Source organism: Panthera onca, chromosome A1, assembly GCF_046562875.1.
Source record: "Panthera onca isolate mPanOnc1 chromosome A1, mPanOnc1 haplotype 2, whole genome shotgun sequence".
Taxonomy (NCBI): domain Eukaryota; kingdom Metazoa; phylum Chordata; class Mammalia; order Carnivora; family Felidae; genus Panthera; species Panthera onca.
Window position 1 is genome coordinate 146,882,829 of NC_138339.1, and position 18,464 is coordinate 146,901,292.

The 18,464-nt window shown below is 41.8% G+C and overlaps 1 protein-coding gene across 2 annotated transcripts in view; it reads right to left on the reverse strand.

Annotated features, from left to right (window-relative positions):
* Window positions 1-342: 342 nt before the first annotated feature.
* Window positions 343-18,464, reverse strand: part of YTHDC2 (YTH N6-methyladenosine RNA binding protein C2) — a 96,409-nt gene continuing 78,287 nt past the window's right edge. The window contains exons 31-35 of one of the 2 annotated variants that reach the window (XR_013557543.2): window positions 11,261-11,394; window positions 9,697-9,808; window positions 7,450-7,550; window positions 5,546-5,724; window positions 343-545 (exon numbers count right to left, since the gene is read on the reverse strand). The gene's annotated coding sequence lies outside the window, so the exon portion shown is untranslated. Of the gene's footprint in view, window positions 546-5,545; window positions 5,725-7,449; window positions 7,551-9,696; window positions 9,809-11,260; window positions 11,395-13,433; window positions 13,661-18,464 lie in introns of those variants that run through there. The other variant, XR_009611193.3, reaches the window with a different exon arrangement.

Consider the following 18,464-nt stretch of genomic DNA (forward strand, 5'->3'; position numbering starts at 1 on the left):
TTGAAACAGTGTGAGACAGGGAGGGAGGACAGCCAGGACCTCCAGGGCCTCACCCTAGCTCTTGACTGAGGAAGCGAAGTGAAGGGTCCTGATGGGGAAGTTAGAGAATACAGTAAAATCTTGGTTTGTGAGCATAATTCCTTCTGGAAACATGCCTGTAATCCAAAGCACTTGTATATAAATGCAAATTTCCCCGTAAGAAATAATGGAAACTCATGTGATTCATTCCACAACCCAAAAGTATTCACATAAAAATGATTACAGCACTGTAATATAATACAAAATAATAAAGAAAATACAAACTATAAAAAAATAAACTAATTAACCTGTACATACCTTTGCAAACCTTCGTGGCTGGTGTGAGGGAGGTTATTATGGAGGACGACTATCATGATCACTAACGGAATCACTGCTATCTTTTGGCTCAATGGAATCTTTTTCTTTTCATGCAACTGTAACAAGGGACGTATCCAATGACACTTGCTTTTGCCTCCTTTTAAAGATGTCAAGGAAATGTGACATTACACTGATAATCACCCACAATCCTACAGTGAGAGAGAAAAGAACCATTGGCTCAGTTGCGATCATGTGACATTCAGTGTCACGTACAACTCCTATTACAGGACATCGCTCGTTTATCAAGTTAAAATTTGTTAGAAATGTTTGCTCGTCTTGCGGAACACTCCCAGAACAAGGTACTTGCCATCCAAGGTTTTATTGTACTCTAGTTGCCCTTTCTTCTGACCTTGCACAAGACCACGTGAATGTCCGCCCCCCCCCCCCCCCGCCCCGCCGGTGTGGACCCTAACCTGCTTGGAAGTACCATATTACCTCTGAGTCCAAATGCCTTCAACACGAGTTGGAGTAAGGGTTACAAACTGAGGCAGTAAATCCATCTGTGGCCTTTAGAAAGTACCTTCTATCAGGAATTGGAATGTGACTAGAAACATGTTGAGGTCCTTTCATCCTGACAGCCTTATGTGCCTGGTCTTCATCCTGGCCCCTCTGTCAACCACTCATCTGTGTGGAGGACTCCAAGTTAAGCTTCAGGGATGCACTTCCCCACTTGTCATAAAATCTCATTGCAGGGGTTCCTGGGTGGCTTAGTCGGTTGTCTGACTTTGGCTCAGGTCATGATCTCACAGTTCATTAGTTCGAGCCCCGCATCAATCTCTGTGCTGACAGCTCAAAGCCTGGAGCCTGTTTCGGATTCTGTGTCTCCCTCCCTCTCTGCCCCTCCCCCACTCATGCTCTGTCTCTCTCTCTCTCTCTCTCTGTCAAAAATAAATAAACATTAAAAAAATTAAAAATCTCATTGCAGGCAGCCACACATCTGGTTCTTCTTTCTTGGGGGTTTTAAAAACAGGTTGGAAATCTCAAAAGAAGTTATTGGATAAAAACTTCTTAGCTGGATCAATGTAATAAATTGATTTTTTTTTTTTTTTAGTAAATAGACTTTTTGACAAGAATAGGTCAGTCCTGGTGTCCTTGCAGAATTTGTTCATTTCAAATCTGTCTGTGTGTTCCAGGGCTCACAGTGACAGAGTCTCAAACCTAAGACCTTTTGTGGGAGATTCAAGGAAAGAGGTGAAAACAATACCACATGAACAGGAAATAGGAGGGCACTTGGGATTGGCTCAGCTCAGGCTTGAATTAAACCATTCATTAAAGCTCTGAATTTTCTCTAAGCATTTGGCAGCAATTTCACCCACAAATGGCTTACAGTATCACTTAATTTCCCATTGGAGCTCTGGAGGAAATAATGATGCTAAGAATAAAATGAAATAATAGATGTGTAAGCACCTAGCTCAGTGTCTGGTACCATGTCAGCGCCTGGTTGAATTTGAAAAACAGTCTTTCATTCAACCAGTTCTAAAGCCATTTTTGTGTCGACACTTGATGGCGGTGTTGAATGGCAATGTTAAGTTGTCTGTTGGTTGCTTCGGTCTCCAATACATGTAACTCCTGGGTGTGGGAAGGAAGGCACGCAACAGGGCTCCTTCACCTACCACTTCACAGAAAGAAAAACCTAGAGGGTTCAGCTCAACTCTCTCTCCTAACCTCCAAAAATAGTTATGCTTCAGGAATGAGACAAGTCTAAGATAGAGCAACAGGACGAAAAAAATCACATGAATCCACTGTCCCCCCCCCGCCCCAGTCCTGTCCATAATAGGATTAAAAATGCTTAAAGGGTACAGTAGACCCCATGAAGACATGACTCACTTATCTTGTGGATTTAGGGAGACAGCTGCAGCCTCCTTGCACACCGTCTGCACTCTCAAGAGTGAAAGAAAATTGCCAGACCAAGACAACCGTATTGATACTGGCTTGTTTTTTCAAAGGATAAACCCTTACATGACAGAGCTTGGTTTTACGAGCCTAAATGGGAAAAGGTTCCTCAGTAGATATTGGAGTGCTCCTTATTTATAACTTGTTCAGCTAACGGCATGCTTCTTATGTCACCTGAACCACCTGAAAGTTTTGTTGTTGTTTTCACTGTTATTGTTTGAGAGAGAGAGAGAGAGAGGGCAAGTGCCAGCTGGGGAGGGGCAGAAGGAGACGGAGAGAGAGAATCCCAAGCAGGGCTTGAATCCACGACTGTGAGATCATGACCTGAGGCAAAACCAAGAGTTGGACACTCAACTGACTGAGCCACCCACATACCCCAAGAAAGATTTTATTTTTGATGTAGGCTTTTTGCTTGGAGCAGTAAGCCTAGGCTTCATTTCCTGTGTGCTTTCAGCATTATTTATTTTTCTTGATTTCTCTAAAACACTGTTGTCTTAGATTCTACTCCACCTCAGAGCCATTTTTATTCTTTAAAACCAGATAGGTGGTTTCTTTCCTTTGTTTGTTTTTGTTTCCTGACTTTTGTGTTTAGTGGGAATGAGCCTCATGCTAGGGTATTCCTTGTGAGATAGCCCGGTATCCTCTTATTATCTGCATTCTAATTTCAGAAGGCTCTAGAACCACCCTAGACAATGTGTAGGCAGAGAAGAGAAAAACTGCAATGAAACTACTACTTGAGCGGGATCTGTAGAGAAGACAGAAATGTCTAAATATGTTCATACCCTCTCTCTTGGTCACCAAAAGAACACTAATTTTCTTTTTTTTTTTAACATTCATTTTTGAGAGACAGAGACAGAGCATGAGTGGGGAGGGGCAGAGAGAGAGGGAGACACAGAATCCGAAGTAGGCTCCAGGCTCTGAGCTGTCAGCACAGAGCCCGATGCAGGGCTCGAGCTCGAACTCATGGACCACAAGATTATGACTTGAGCTGAAGTCAGACGCTTAACCGACTGAGCCACCCAGGCGCCCCAAGAACACTAATCTTCTAGGTGTAAGGCATCCTTCTTTAGCCCCCAACTGTGTCTCCCCCTCTCAGAACCATTTTACGAGGAGATTGAAAGCTTTGGTGAGAGACTCTGGGTTTGGGCTGGAGCACACGTTCAATGCTCAAAACATTACAATTCTGTCTTAGCCTTCACCTCCTGCTTGCCCAGGGCCTCAAGGTCAACCAGAGGTTGAGGCCTTCTCAGGTCTTTTCTGGGTATGCTCACAGCCTGGCAGATGGCTTTCTAGATTCCCCAGGAATAAGTCAAAGCTTTTCAAAGCCTGCTGTGTATATCTTCTTTCCCAAATTTTCCTTCTAAGTTTCGGCCAGGCTTGTTTGTCCCAGCTGGTATCACAGCTTAAAGCAGCCCAGAAGTCAAACAATTGCTGCTTATTGTTCTTGACAAACACCTTGGAGATAGAGCCTTTCCCATAGTTTGGAGTCAGGTCAGGTAACTACAAAACCATTCCTCTTACTAATTGCATTTTGTTTCAAAATATATAGTTCTTTTTCATTAAAAGTATGCTATTTGTGTTAAAATGTAATTAGTGCTTTTTCAATGAAGTAATATAATTCTTACTTTTCTCACTTTTAATATTGGCTACATTCAATACTGATAGATTGATAGATATAACCCATATAAATGACATGTCTTTTGGGTCCTCAATGATTTTTAAGAATGTTAAGGAGTTCCAATATCAAAATACTTTAAAACTACCAGCTTAGCTAAAAGTAAGAATCTAAAGTTAAAGGATTTTTCCTTTAACACTTTAAAACTACTTCTCCATTATGTTCTTGCATTCCATGTCATGGAAGAGAAGTAAGCATCAATTTTATTCTTGTTCCTTTATGAGTTATCTGTTCTTTCTTCCTGGAAGCTTTTAGAATTTTAACTGCTTTTTAGTTCTTAAATTTTATGGTAGCGTATGTAGGTGTAGGTTTCTTCTTACTTTTCCTATTCTGTACTCTATGAATTCTTTCTACTTTCGCTCATTCTGGAAAGTTCTCAGTCATTATTCCATAAAATATTTACTGCTCTGTTTATTTTTTTCTTCTCCTTTGAAGCTTTCTATTTTTATACAGACGCTAATATCTCTTTATTCACATCTCTTTACTTTTTGTTCCTTTTCTTAATCAGTGGCAGTTCCTCAAAGTAATTATATAGGGTTCTAATTAATGTTTTTATATTTTCTGAGTTCTCATTCTATTCTATTATCTTCATCTCTTTCATTGTGAAACATGAAAACAGAGGAAAATACATAAAACATAAATATACATAGTTTAACAAATTATTGCAGAGTGAATATTCATACAATCACCCCCAAGGCTGACTTCATGGGGGTGCAGTTACACAGGGACTCCCACTTAGAGGGGCTCCATGCTTGGTCTGATGACCTAGTGTCACTGTCTGCATATTTCTAATAATCTTAAAAACAAGGGACCCCACATTTCCATGTTGTATAGACTCCACAATTTATGTAGCTCCTCCTGATGACCATCCATGTCAAGAAATAAATAATTGCCTTATGTCCAAAGCCCCACCCTGTCCCTTCCCAGTTACAATCCCTTTTCTTCCCACGAAGATAAGATCTATCTTGACTTCTATGGCAACCACTTTATTGATTTTCTTAGAACTTTACTAGCTGTGTATGATCCTCAATACTATAGTTTAGTTTTCCCCGCCTTACTGAATATTTCATATTGCAGCACATCATCACGATTACAGATGCCACTAAAATACTATTTGTGAAAAATTATAGGGAATGGAAATCCTGACAAGATGGCTGATTATCATAGGCTCTTGCTTCCTCCTCCAAACCAACCCTGAAGATGTCACATAGAAAAGAGCCATGGGGCGCCTGGGTGGCTCTGTCGGTTAAACATCCAACTCTTGATTTCATCTCAGGTCATGATCTCACGGTCATGGGATCGAACCTCCAAGCTGGGTGTGGAGTCTGCTTGGGATTCTCTGTCCCTCTCCGTCTGTCCCTCCCCCACTCGCACACACTCATGTTCTGTCTCTCTCTCTCTCTCTCTTTTCTCTCTCTCAAAAAAGAAAAATAAAGAAAAGAGTCATGAATGGAGCTAAGGAATTAATGTAAAAAGAAAGCAGCATGTCACAATGATGACCTAATAAGGTACCTGCACAAACAATAATGAGCAAGCAATCCCACAATGAACATGTGTAATAAATGTCCAGGAGAAAAGTACCTGGTGCAATAAAAGCACATAATGGAGATCTGACCAAGCCTGAAGTGTCTGAGATCTTCCCAGGAGTAACTTTTGCTCTGAGGTCCAAAGGACTTAACTGAGATGAGATCTTAGCTTTTGGAAGGAGCACGACAGGGCTGAAGGATTCTAAGAAGACAGTATGTAGCAAGCAGACGAACCTGGAGAGAGAAGCAGGGTCCAGATCAGACAGGCTTTATCCCAAATGCAAAGATTTAAAATAGGTTAGTGACGTGATCCAGTTAGGTTTTAAATGGTTACCTGAGTTACAGAGAACGTACTGGCAGAGAAAAGTGGAAAGGAGAGACCCATTACATGGCCCCAAAGGCACTCCAGGTGAGATATGCTAATGGCTCATCTAGGGCAGTGGCAATGAAAGGGAAGAGACATAGATTGATCTGGAAGATATGAAGAAGTAAAATGGTCAGTTGTGGTTGGGGAGGTTGAAGCCAAAGGATGTATCCGGATTAAGAACAATGCCCAATTCCTGACATGCACATCTGGGGGAATTGTGGCAACTTTCGCTGAGTTAGGAAACCCAAAAAGGGGAACGTGATGGGGGGGGGGGTTTGCGGGGGGGGGGGGTGTCCCAAGAGTAAGCTTGGTAGAGTTTTAGACATGGTGGTTTAGCTTTCCTTGGAGACATCCTGTGGAAGTGTTGAGTGGACAGTGTGGACCTTAAAAGCCTTTCATGTGGCTTCAGGGGCTCCTGGGTGGCTCAGTCGGTTAAGCCTCTGACTTCACCTCAGGTCATGATCTCACAACTCATGGGTTCAAGCGCCCCCCCCCCCCCAACCCCTGCCTCCCATCAGGCTCTGTGCTGACAGCTCAGAGCCTGGAGCCTGCTTCAGATTCTGTTTCTCCCTCTCTCTCTGCCCCTCCCCTGCTCATGCTCTGTCTCTCTCCCTCTCTCAAAAATAAACAAACATTAAAAAAAAAAAAAAGCTTTCATGTGGCTTCAGATCACACACAGGAGTTTATCATTTAAGAAAGAAAAAAGAAACAGAAGGAAGGAAAGGAAGGAAGGAAGGAAGGAAGGAAAGAAGGAAGGAGGGAGGGAAAGAAAAGAAAAGGCACAAAAACAATAGTTACTTCGTGCATCTTTCTTATTCCTTTCTCCAGTTCCTGGAGAAGCTAATGAAGTCACAGGCACTATTCTTACTGGGACAGTCTCATTCCCAGGTCATGACTCTATCTGAAGAGCTCTATAACCTATAACCTCTGATATACAACTATTCCCAGTCCCTGGACATTAAATAATACTAATACCAATAATAAAAATAATAATACATTTAACTCAAAACAACTCGAGAGAGCTCCTTAAAGAGCACCGTATAGATTCTGAGCTCTTCTTTTTGGGTGCCTACAAACATATTGAACATAGGTGCTCATGGAGAATGATGATGAGACTGGACACAGAGCTCTTTCTCAGTAAAGGAGAGCAGTTAGGAAGAAGAATCTGACTTTCTGCATCAATAGTTTTTCAGACAGTATGTGCATCACTTTTCCTTAAAAGGCTGCAGATGTATTCCATATGAATGTAATACTTCAGCACTAATCATTAATAATTCAAGAGTTCCCACCATACCACTATTCCAACAAAGTCTGATGACTTCCATTGCATCAGTGATCAGTGTTTAAAAATGGACACTCATTTTACTCATCTCACAAGGGGGGGGGGGGGGATAAGTAATCTACCATGCTAGCATGTTAGCCAAGGTCAAGACACTCTTCAAGCTTTCCCTTTGTTCTAATAGCAATGTCCCATATAGAAACAGGCGTTTCTTACTTGCCATGTCTGCTTCTCCTTGCATGATAAATAAAATTCTCTTAGCACCAATTATTAATTTATTAATTATCGCCAAGTAAAAATCTGTTAAAAATACCCAGAGGATGGGTCCTGGAGGTTCACAGCTGCAGATCCAACAGAGTTTATGAATTTGTTGCCAATGAATTAGGAGGCTTCCATATGCTCAGAGGCCATTATCTGAACCAAAAATAAAATTTCTAATTATTTCCATCCATAAAATGTCCAGCAGAATGCTATGCTATGCTAATTTTAAGAATATAAAGTAATGTAACAGATGTCATGGGTGGGCCACTACCTAGGAGGGACAAAACCCTTCAGTGAAGGAAGTGGTTTTTTTGGCATTATCATATTTCATGAGTTATGAGCTCCTATTATTGAATAAGAAACAACAGTGCATTATTGGAATGTCCTCTCTCGCCCAGACTCTGAAACAGGTGTTTTCCATGGTATCTTGTTCAATCCCCACAATTTACAAGGTGCATATGACCTGTGTTTTACAAAGGCAAATCCTAAACACATTAAGAAACTTGCTCCCAAGTCAAGTGCATAAGTAGACAGCAGAGCCATCAATTAATGCTTCATCTCTGGACCACAGAAACTCTACAGGAAATAATGGTAAGGAACAACTGGCACCCTGCACATGTTAGAAATTCTAGAAGGAGAAAAAGAAATCCCCCAATGATGAAAATTTTCAATGTGCTTTTCACTTCAGGTCAATTCTTGGTCGCGTCAGGATACAGAGAGCAGAAAAGACCTAAGCCACGGAAATCTTGTGAAAAGCTCCAAATCTGCTTCACCAATTCCTTTTCTTGTTTGGTGTAAGAGGTTAAATTAGGTTGCCAAGAACTAATGCACAAAGATCTAGCATTAACTTGAGTTACAGGGGAACAATAGTCAAACAGAATTAGAGTCCACAGCACATGTGAGCAAATGACTTCAGAATTCTTCCAATCTCCCTCTTTCTCTACGTGCAAACCAGGAATTAGACATATCCTCAAGAGAGAAGAGCAATGACAGCTATCACATTTTCACAACAACTTTTTTGATCGTTTAACGTCAAAACCCCTTGCTTTAGAATCTCTCTGCCACAACCTTCATTTTCCCCTCTTAGTTTTTGGGTTTCTTAATTTTTTTTTCCTTTCCATAGAAACCTAGGCTTCATATAAAATATTTTCTTATGAAGCTGAGGGATCTGCTGTTATGGGAACACACTGGTTCTGTGAGGGTGCTCTCTTAGGATCCTGGCCACTTTGAAAGTCGTCTTATTCTGGGAGCAGGTCACCAATATTGGGTAGCCATATGATCCCTTTCAAGGTCATCTCCTTTGCCATCTTTTGGAATAGAAATGTGCCCAGCCAAGGTCTCCATATTTCTCCCTGATCCACCCATGAGATTAATCCATCAAGTTAAAGATTACTAGAATCCACTAAATTCCATTTTTGAGATCTGTCCCTTCCCAATATCCAAGGATACAGCAGTCAGCTAAGTATCCCTCTTCAATTTGGTTTAAATGATGTTGTATCTAGAAGATATTCTTTAACCTGTGACATGGCATTTAGCTGTTTCCTAGTTTCATTATAGATATTGCCCTCCTATATTTGATACATTGTATTCATTTCCATAGTTTTCAGGGACAGGAATAAGGTAAACTTGCTCTTATTTTATCATCTTTCCAGAAATTTCTCCAATATGAATATTTAAATACTGGATAAAATATTGAATATTCATCAAAGTTTGATTAAATATTGTATATTTAAATAGGCAGAGCCATAGAGTCTGGGTAGCTCAGTCAGTTGAGCATCCCACTCTTGATTTTGGCTCAGGTCATGATGTCACAATTCATGAGATCCAGCCACACGTCGGGCTCTATGCTGACAGCGTGAAACCTGCTTGGGATTTTCTCCCTCCCTCTCTCTCTGCCCATCCTCCGCTTGCTCACTCTCTCTCTCTCTCTCTCTCTCTCAAAATAAATATTTTTTAAAAATTTTTAATGTTCATTTTTGAGCGAGTGAGTGAGCGAGGGAGACAGAGCATGAGCAGGGGAGGGGCAGAGAGAGAGGGAGACACAGAATCCGAAGCGGGCTCCAGGCTCTGAGCTGTCAGCACCGAGCCCATTGTGGGATTCGAACCCATGAACCGAGAGATCACGACCTGAGCCAAAGTCAGACACTCAACCGACTGAGCCACCTAGGTGCCCCCCAAATAAATATTTTTTTTAATTTAAATAAATAGGCAGAGCTATACACTACTGAATATCAAGAAAAGATACCAAAAATGCAAACACCTAAAACCTCTTCTGATGGTCAGTGTTGAGAGTACTTACCTAAGCTTTGTTTGAGTGTGAACCTTTGACACAGGCTTGAGAAATCATGTCACCCACTCCCTTTTAAACACTGGCTTACCAGTACTGGTCTCCTGTGCAGCATGCTGGGACCCTATAGGAACACAGAGTTAGCAGGGAGGGTAACCATTCTACTAAGACATCCTATAGATAACCACCGACAACCTGGGTGGTTAAGCAGACAGATTTGCTTGCACCGTGAGCAGGAACCACAAATCGGTGCTTTGCATGCCATTTAGTAAGGAATTACTTGATGAGCAGTGGAAATATCTTCCTAGAGTATGAATTTCATAGTTACACACTGCATATCAACTGAACCTGAACCACAGTATGAAGCAGCCCCAAGACCACATGGCCTGGGTCACCAGACTACATCATAACCCTTGTCACAATGGGCTACTCACTTCTCTGCAGGTCCCACAAACATCCCTCTACCCGAACTTTTCCATTTCTGCTTGTCGATGTTACCCATCTTTCCAGATCCAACTCAAATGCTTTTCCCCCTCCGTGAAGCCTTTATCGTTGCTTTCTCTGATCAAGATTATCTTTTCCCTACTTTGCATCTCTATTTTACCATCTGTCCTATGTCTCCATTCAGTCAATCATTAGTATCCAGCCCTATTCTAAGGAGTATGGCCACAGTACCAAAAAAGGCACAGTTCTTGTTCTAGGAGCTCATAGTCAAGTGGATGATACAAAGTAACAATCAAAAATAATTTTATGTCAAGTGCAGTTTGATGCTGTGAAGAAAAATTAAGCTAGGTAAAGGGTAAGATGACTAGAACGAATGACCCTGGAAGGGGTCAGAGAAGACTTCTCTGAGTATGTGACATTTGAGCAGAGACCAAATGGAGTGAGGGTGTGATCATAGTAAGGTGGGTGGAGAGCCTCTGGAGTAAACAGAATAGTTGCAGAGGCCCCAAAGCAGGAATTAAATGCTCAACTTACTTAAGGAACAGTAAGGGGATGCCTGGGTGGCTCAGTTGGTTGAGCATCTGCCTCTTGATTTGGGCTCAGTTCATGATCTCATGATTTGTGGGATCGAGCCCCACATTTTGGGCTCGGTGCTGACAGCGTGGAATCTGCTTTGGATTCTCTCTCTCCCTATCTCTATCTCTGCCCCTCTCCTGTTCATGTGTATATACTCTCTCTCTCTCCCTCTCTCAAAATAAGTAAACATTTTCTTCAAAAAAGGGAACCATTAGAAGGCTAGTGTTGCCTTGGATGGTGGGGAAGACAGAATGGAAGGAGATAACGTTTAGGAAGGCTAAGTGGAGTAGAGTCTGGTAGGCCTTAATGACTTCAGGAACTGCTCTGGACACCTCAACATTCTTTTCTTGGGTGAACTCCCACCATCTCCCACGTGTCTCTATTGAATCTCCATCACAACACCCTGCTTGCTCCCCAGCTACAAAACACATTGCCCACGTCAGGTCTCCTCTCATCCAGTCCACAGTGAGGAGGTGATCATGTGACACAAGCAGGGTCAAAAGTTTCAACAACTGCATTGCCACCTTGTGCCAGAGGCTGTCTGCACCCCACTCACCACTGCCAATGGGAGTCCTCATTGTCAAACAATTCATGCATAATCCAGATCCAGAATCTTATCCCAGCATCTGCATTTTGAGGTCAGACTCTGAGGAGGAGAATGGTATCCAGGAGTGTTCTGATGATGGACGCCTGAAAGGGGGAAGCAAGGAAGCAGAGTTGGCCAGAGGAAGAAGAGCCTCAACGCAGTCCCACTGGCGGTCTCCATGCTTCCCATGGGAAGTCTTGATGCTGGGATGACCCTTCAGAGTTATCCTGAGTTGGGACAAGATGGCTGAGCCTTTGTGTCCTGGGTATTAATCAGCCACTGGAGATGGGCCACTCTGGGTAGGGGACATGACTTGGGCAAGGCAGTTCTGTTCAGCTGAGGCTGAAGACCTGTGAGGATCTGACACCTGAGGACTTCTGCCAGCAGCCCACCCAGTATGGGGGAACAAGTTCCTCCTTCCCAATGGTGTACAGAGTAGCTAATCATGGTGTTCATCAAAGAAACTATGACTAGCAGTAAATCATGGATTCTTATGAGGCTATTTTAAAGCAGACATACATACATAATAAAAATGTCAATGTTCTGGGGTGCCTGGGTGTCTCAGTCAGTTAAGCGTCCAACTCTTGATTTCGGCTCAGGTCATGATCTCACAGCTCATGAGTTCAAGCCCCACACTGGGGACCCGCGCTGACAGTGCAGAACCTGCTTGGGATTCTCTCTCTCTCGCTCTCCCTCTCTCCCTGTCCTGCTCATGCTCTCTCTCAAAAATAAATTTAAAAAAATTTTAAATGTCAATGTTCACCTATTAGGTAAATGCCTAAAGACTGTCAACTATAAAATGCTTAATTCAACTTAATGTTGTGATAGGATCAAATGGAATGAGAGACTGAAGTACCTCATGTCAAGCTTGGCACTCAGTATATGTTTTCAAACTAAGTATAATAAAATGTGACCATTAATGTTCCAGTTCAAAAATCTACACGTAACTCCAGCATCATAAACAGATGTTTGTGAGGAAACTCATACTATAGACATTCAGTGAAGCTTCTGGTTGAACAGGTCAGGGCTTGGACTGAAAAAAAGATGGAAAGAATAAAGAAATTTTAATGAAGAGTCTGTTTACAAAGGAGGAGGCAGAATTCGGGAAACATGAGGCAGAATGAGGCACCCCATGACTAGCAATAACAGAAAGATACTACCACCCTTAGGCTTGATGGAACAAGGGAAGGAACGAGAAGTTACTAGAAACAAGAAAGTCCTAACTGTGGCAGAGAGCTGCCTGACAGGAGCTATGGCTTTTAGCAGCAGATTGAGGACATGGCCAAGCTACCCAGTGACCCAGCGGACAGTAATGCAGGGAAAGAAGTTCTCCAGCTCTCTCTCTCACCTTCCCATCTCATGCTGGTACCTCCCATTGGCCAAACCCAACAAGAAGTCAGAGTAAAGGGGTGCCTGGGTGGCTCAGTTGGCTAAGCATCCGACTTCAGCTTCAGGTCACAATCTCATGGCTTTTGTGTTTGAGCCCCATGTTGGGCTCTGTGCTGACAGCTCAGAGCCTGGAGCCTGCTTCCGATTCTGTGTCTCCCTCTCTCTGCCCCCCACCCACTTCCTCAAAAAGTTGTCAGAGGACTTAAAGTCAGCATCCCAGGCACAGTTAGAAGCATAGGTCTGTAGAGACAAGTGGAGACCATTTCACCACAGCTTGCTGAAATTCAATACACGACATTGAGTTTTAGATATAGTCAGGTATGTGTATCAGTACATATGAAATTGTTGTTGTTTTTAAGGACACTTTGATTCATATTGTTAGCTTTGGTGGGAAGAGGTATGAATGGTGAACACTTGGGTTCTTCTCTTGGTGTGGCTGAGGAGATTGCCAAAGACAGAAAGGATCTAGAAACAAAGAGAACAGGGAAGTGGGGGAAAAAGAAAGAAAGAAAGAAAGAAAGAAAGAAAGAAGAAAGAAAGAAGAAAGGAAGGAAAAAAGAAAAAGAGAGAGAGAAGGAAAGAGAGAGAGAAAGAAAGAAAGGAAGGAAGGAAGAAAGAAAGGGAGAGAGAGAGAAAGAGAAAGAAAAAGAAAGAAAGGAAGGAAAGAAAAAAGAAAGAAAGGAAGGAAGGAAGGAAGGAAAAAAGAAAGAGAAAGACAGAAAGAAAGAAAGAAAGAAAGAAAGAAAGAAATGAAAGGGAGCAAGCAAGCACATCTTTTGAAGACTTAGGCGTGTCCAGACTCTTTTTGGGGAGAAACATAGAAGATTGTCCCCGAGATAGGTGGATCCAAAGCACATGCCGGGGCCACTCTTCGTGTCTTTGTTTAGTGATCTGTACACAAAGGATGCTACAGAGAATCTGTCCAGCCACTTTCCCCAGAGTGGTCTTCGCATTTGACTTGGGTTTTCTCTCTCTTCCGGTCTGAGGAATCCAAACATCAATATTTATAGCACTTCCCTTATGTGTCATCAATATTGCTTACACATATATTTATAGGGTTACCACTGGCTCTGGAAAGAACATAATGCACATAATTAAGATATGTCTAAAGCCAACTAGGGAAGGGGGTAGGAGAGGATTAGTCACAGGGAAGAATCTGCCCAAGGTCCCTCCTTAACTAAATAAAGCCCTCTTCAGCAACACCACCAGCTCCCAGGGGAAAAGGGCCAAATTTCATGCCATGACTGTAACTGAAATATACAAATGTCTCAGAACCAAAGAATCTAAAGTCTACAAACAGTACCATCCCCAATCCTATGGGAGCCAGGGGCACATCTTTCAAGTACACTTTGGTAGGAGGAGAGCCCCAATTCCAGGGCATCCTTTTGACTTTTTAAAAGGTCTGGTCCCGGTCAAAGCTCTCCCTTAAACTTTGGGCATCAGGTTGTCTATCTATGAAACAATAAGACTGAACTATGTGATTTCAAAAATTCCTCCCAACCTAAAATGAACTTGAGAACTTGCCATTAAACCACTGCGCTTTTTCCACTCAATAAATCAATGAACCTCGCTATTGGTGTTTGAAAATGCGTACAGCAGCACCATCTAGCGGACAAAAGGTAGTAATACTAGCGACGATTAAGACCAATGAAATGAAATTTCACAAGGATAAAGTAATTTTTGTGGGACATTCCAGGGAAGATCTCTTAACTTCTTTGTAGATTGTGGCCCTCTTGGAGAATCTAACAAAAGTTATGGACCCTCCTACCACCCAACAATGCAAAAGGCACACATACCAAAAATTCTGTGGGAATTTTGTGGGAATATGGGAACTTCCCCAGCTCTCCCCAATCATGCATGGGCCACAGTTTAAGAACCTCCTGTAGGGACACCTGGGTGGCTCAGCCAGTTAAGTGTCCCACTTCAACTCAGGTCATGATCTCACAGTTCATGAGTTCAAGCCGCACATCGGGCTCTGTGCTGACAGGTCAGAGCCCGGAGTCTGCTTCAGAATCTGTGTCTCCCTCTCTCTCTGTCCTTTCCTCTCTCTCTCTCTCTCTCTCTCTCTTTCAAAAATAAGTAAATATTAAAGAAAAAAAAGAACCTCCACTGTACACATTGAAAGTGAAAAATGATCCTATAATCATCAGGAATCAATAAATGTTGTAACAGAGTTACAATTTTTTTTAACTTAACCATAAACCAAACCTCCTTTTTTTTTTAAATTTTTTTTAAGTAGGCTCCACACCCAACATGGGACTTGAACTCATCATTCAGAGATCAAAAGTCACATGCTCTACTGGCTGAGCCAGCAAGGCACTCCAGATCCTTCTTTTTCCTACTGCGTAACAGAAAGAGTACCCACTTGCCCAGTCATTTGCTCCTACCACCTCTGATTCTTGACAGGGTGTGACAAAGATACAGGGGATGTTATGCCCAGAATTTGTGATCCTCAAAGACCACCAGGGAGCCCAGTCCGATGCAAAAGCAAAAGAGCCTTTATTCGAGCTAGCTCGAGCTCAATCCCCTACCTGCATCTACGATGCAGCGGTGAGACACCGGGGAGAGAGAGCGACTTTCAAAAGCACAAAGGTTTTATAGGGGTCTAGGGGCAGTTGGTGAGGTAATGGCTGTGGCCTCAGCTGAGTGGCTGGGGACGGGTCATGGCCTCAGCCGATTGGCTGGGGAATGGTCGGAGCCCTGTTATGCAGGTCGCCAGGCGTGTTTTGATCAGGAAGTTTGAATGGGTGAGCGGGACGTTACTCAAGGGGAGGAGGCGTGGTCTGAGGTGTCTGCGATTTTCCCAGAAAGGGGGCATGTCGGGGACATAGTCACTCAAGGTGGAGGACACAGAACAAGATGGACCGGCGTAGGTCCGCCCTTTCAGGGAGGCTGGAAAACTGTTGAAAAAGAAGTGAGAATCTAGCACTGGCAGTACCCAGTAGAAGCAGAGCCAGGGGTGTGGTCCTGATCCTACCTTTCCTGGGCTCTAAGTCCATCTACCCCTGCCTGTTTCCATACCTCATCCTTCAAATCCATCAATTCTGGAAGCTGTTTGACATCCTTCCAATAAAGCCCTTCACCACTTTGAGTCAGTATGTGTTACTTACAATTAAGTAACACCAAAGGTTGTGATTGATACATACACCAAATCCATAGGGGTGAACTGAAAAGGTAAACTCTTCCTCAGTGCAACATACTTCATCATGTACTTAATAGCACTTTAACTTAAAGCAAAAGACCAAAAACTAATCAAAATTTCCAGAAGCCACGTCTTCTCTAAGGATGATCAAAATATTGGCGGAACATTATAGGCGTCCTTCTCTCGCGGGATGATCCTGCATTATGCTGTTTATACAGTCCTCCAAGAAATCATTTCTTGTTTTGGTATTTTCCCCTACATTTCACACCAGAATTTGGTTTAATACAATCTCAAATCCTTTTTGGAACAAGACAGAGTCTTTTACATATTTATATACTCACATAAGGGTTTCTGATGTTTAGCCAAGATAAATTAAGGGTGGATGAAACATGTTCTTAGGAAAAAAAAAAAAAAACTCATAACTATAGAATTGTTATATAATTCTATATATAAAAAATTATGGCCAGGGGCACCTGGGTGACTCAGTCAGTTAAGCATCTGATTCTTGATTTCAGCTCAGGTCATAATCTCACAGTTCATGAGTTCAAGCCCCACGTTGGGGTCCATGCTGATTGTGCACAGCCTGCTTGACATTTCTCTCTCTCCCTCTCTCTCTCTCTCTCTCTCTCTCAAAAATAAATATTTAAAAAAAAATTATGCCACATGGAAAAGAAAGACCCACCAACAGTAAAAATAGGTGTTTGGTTTTTAAACCCAAAGACAATAGGCCCAATATTTTTTAAAGATGATTTTCTTGATTTAAAAATCCTTTTGAAAAAATTTATCCAGGTATAGCTAAGACCATTTCCATACCCAAATCATTCTGTTTAAGGAACCATATGCTCCACTGCTAGCTAAGTATACTTTAAAATAATGTAATATAATTGTTCATAACCTTTCATCTAGTAATACCACTGCTGGGTATATGTCCTAATGGAATTATTTAAAATAAGAAAATGTTTGCATTAATACTAGGAAAAAAAGACAAAATTAGGGATTTTATTATAATGAATGAAATTTATTAAATATCACATAGCCATTACTATGAATGAAGTAGAAGTCTGAAATAGCATGGGAGAAACATTGTCATATAACTTTAGATGAAAATAAATAGAATAAAATATTGCTCCATACTAAAAAGAGACTAGGTAAAATTCATATTGAATGATGAATTTTTCTCATCGTTATTTTCTTTACTGCTCTTAGTAACTTTTTAACGTTTATTTATTTAATTTGAGAGTGACAGAGACAGAGCGAGTGGGGGAGGGGCAGAAAGAGAAGGAGAGAGAATCCCAAGCAGGATCCACACTGCCAGCACAGAGCCCAGTGCAGTGCTTGAACTTAGGAACTGTGAGATCATAACCTGAGCCGAAGTCAGAGGCTTAACCAACTGAGCCACCCAGGTGCTCCTGCTGTTAGTAATTTCTTAAACATTTATTAAAAACCTGATAGGCATTGTGCAAGAAACTCAGTATATAAAATGGAAAGGTTCTCCACCTCCAGGGAGTGTATGGTCTGTGGAGCAGAAGAAGGCAGCACATGAAAACAAGGAATACAATTACTCTGATGAAAATATGCAAATTAGGAAAAAACTAGACCAGTACCTAGGAGTGGAATGCTTTTAATGCTTTTATGTGTATGTTTTTATGTGTATGTTTTACTTCTTCAGAAAATGCCCAACTGTTTTCTAAAGTGGTTCTATCATTTTACATTCCCACCATCAGGGAATGTAAACATCCTTGCCAACACACTAGTTGCTCTAACAGATATGTAATGGTATCTTATCGTGGGTTTTAGTTTGCATTTTCCTAATGCCTAATAGTGTTGAGCATAATCTCATGTATTTATTTGTCTTCTGTATGTCTTTTTGGGCGAAATATCTTTTCAACATGGCCCAGCTTTTTAATTGGGTTGTTTTCTTATTGCGGTTTTAAGAATTTTTTTTAGGTATTCTGGATACAAGTCCGTTATTAGATATATGTCTTCCAAATATTCTCCTGCAGTCTACTGCTTGTAACAGTGTCTTCTGAAGAACAGAAGTTTTGGGGTGCTGGGTGGCGTTCAACTTTGGCTCAGGTCATGATCTCATGGTTCGTTGGTTTGAGCCCCACATCAGGCTCTGTACTGACAGCTCAGAGACTGGAGCCTTGCTTCAGATTCTGTGTGTCCGTCTCTCTCTGCCCTTCCCCTACTTGTCCTCTCTCTCTCTCTCTCTCTCTCTCTCTCTCTCTCTCTCTCTCAAAAATAAAGAGTGAAGAACAGAACTTTCAAATTTTGATGAAGCCAAATTTATCCTTTTGTTCTCCCAGAGACAGTGGATGTAAGAAATCTTTTCTCCTGTTTTCGCCTAGCAGTTCCACAGTTGTGGCTCTTACATTTAAGGCAATGATCTATTAGGAGTTGATTTTTTTATATTCTGTGAGATAGGGATCTAAGTTCATTATTTTGCGTATAGATAGCCAATTTTTCCCTCACCATTTGTTGGAAGGGCTATAACCGCCTCCATCACATTGCCTTTATGCGCTTGTTTAAAAAAAAAAAAAAAAAAAAAAACAATTGTCCACAGATGTTGGGGTTACTTCTAGACTCTCCATTATGTTCCATTGATCTATTTGTCTATATTTATGCTAGTATCAAGCTGTT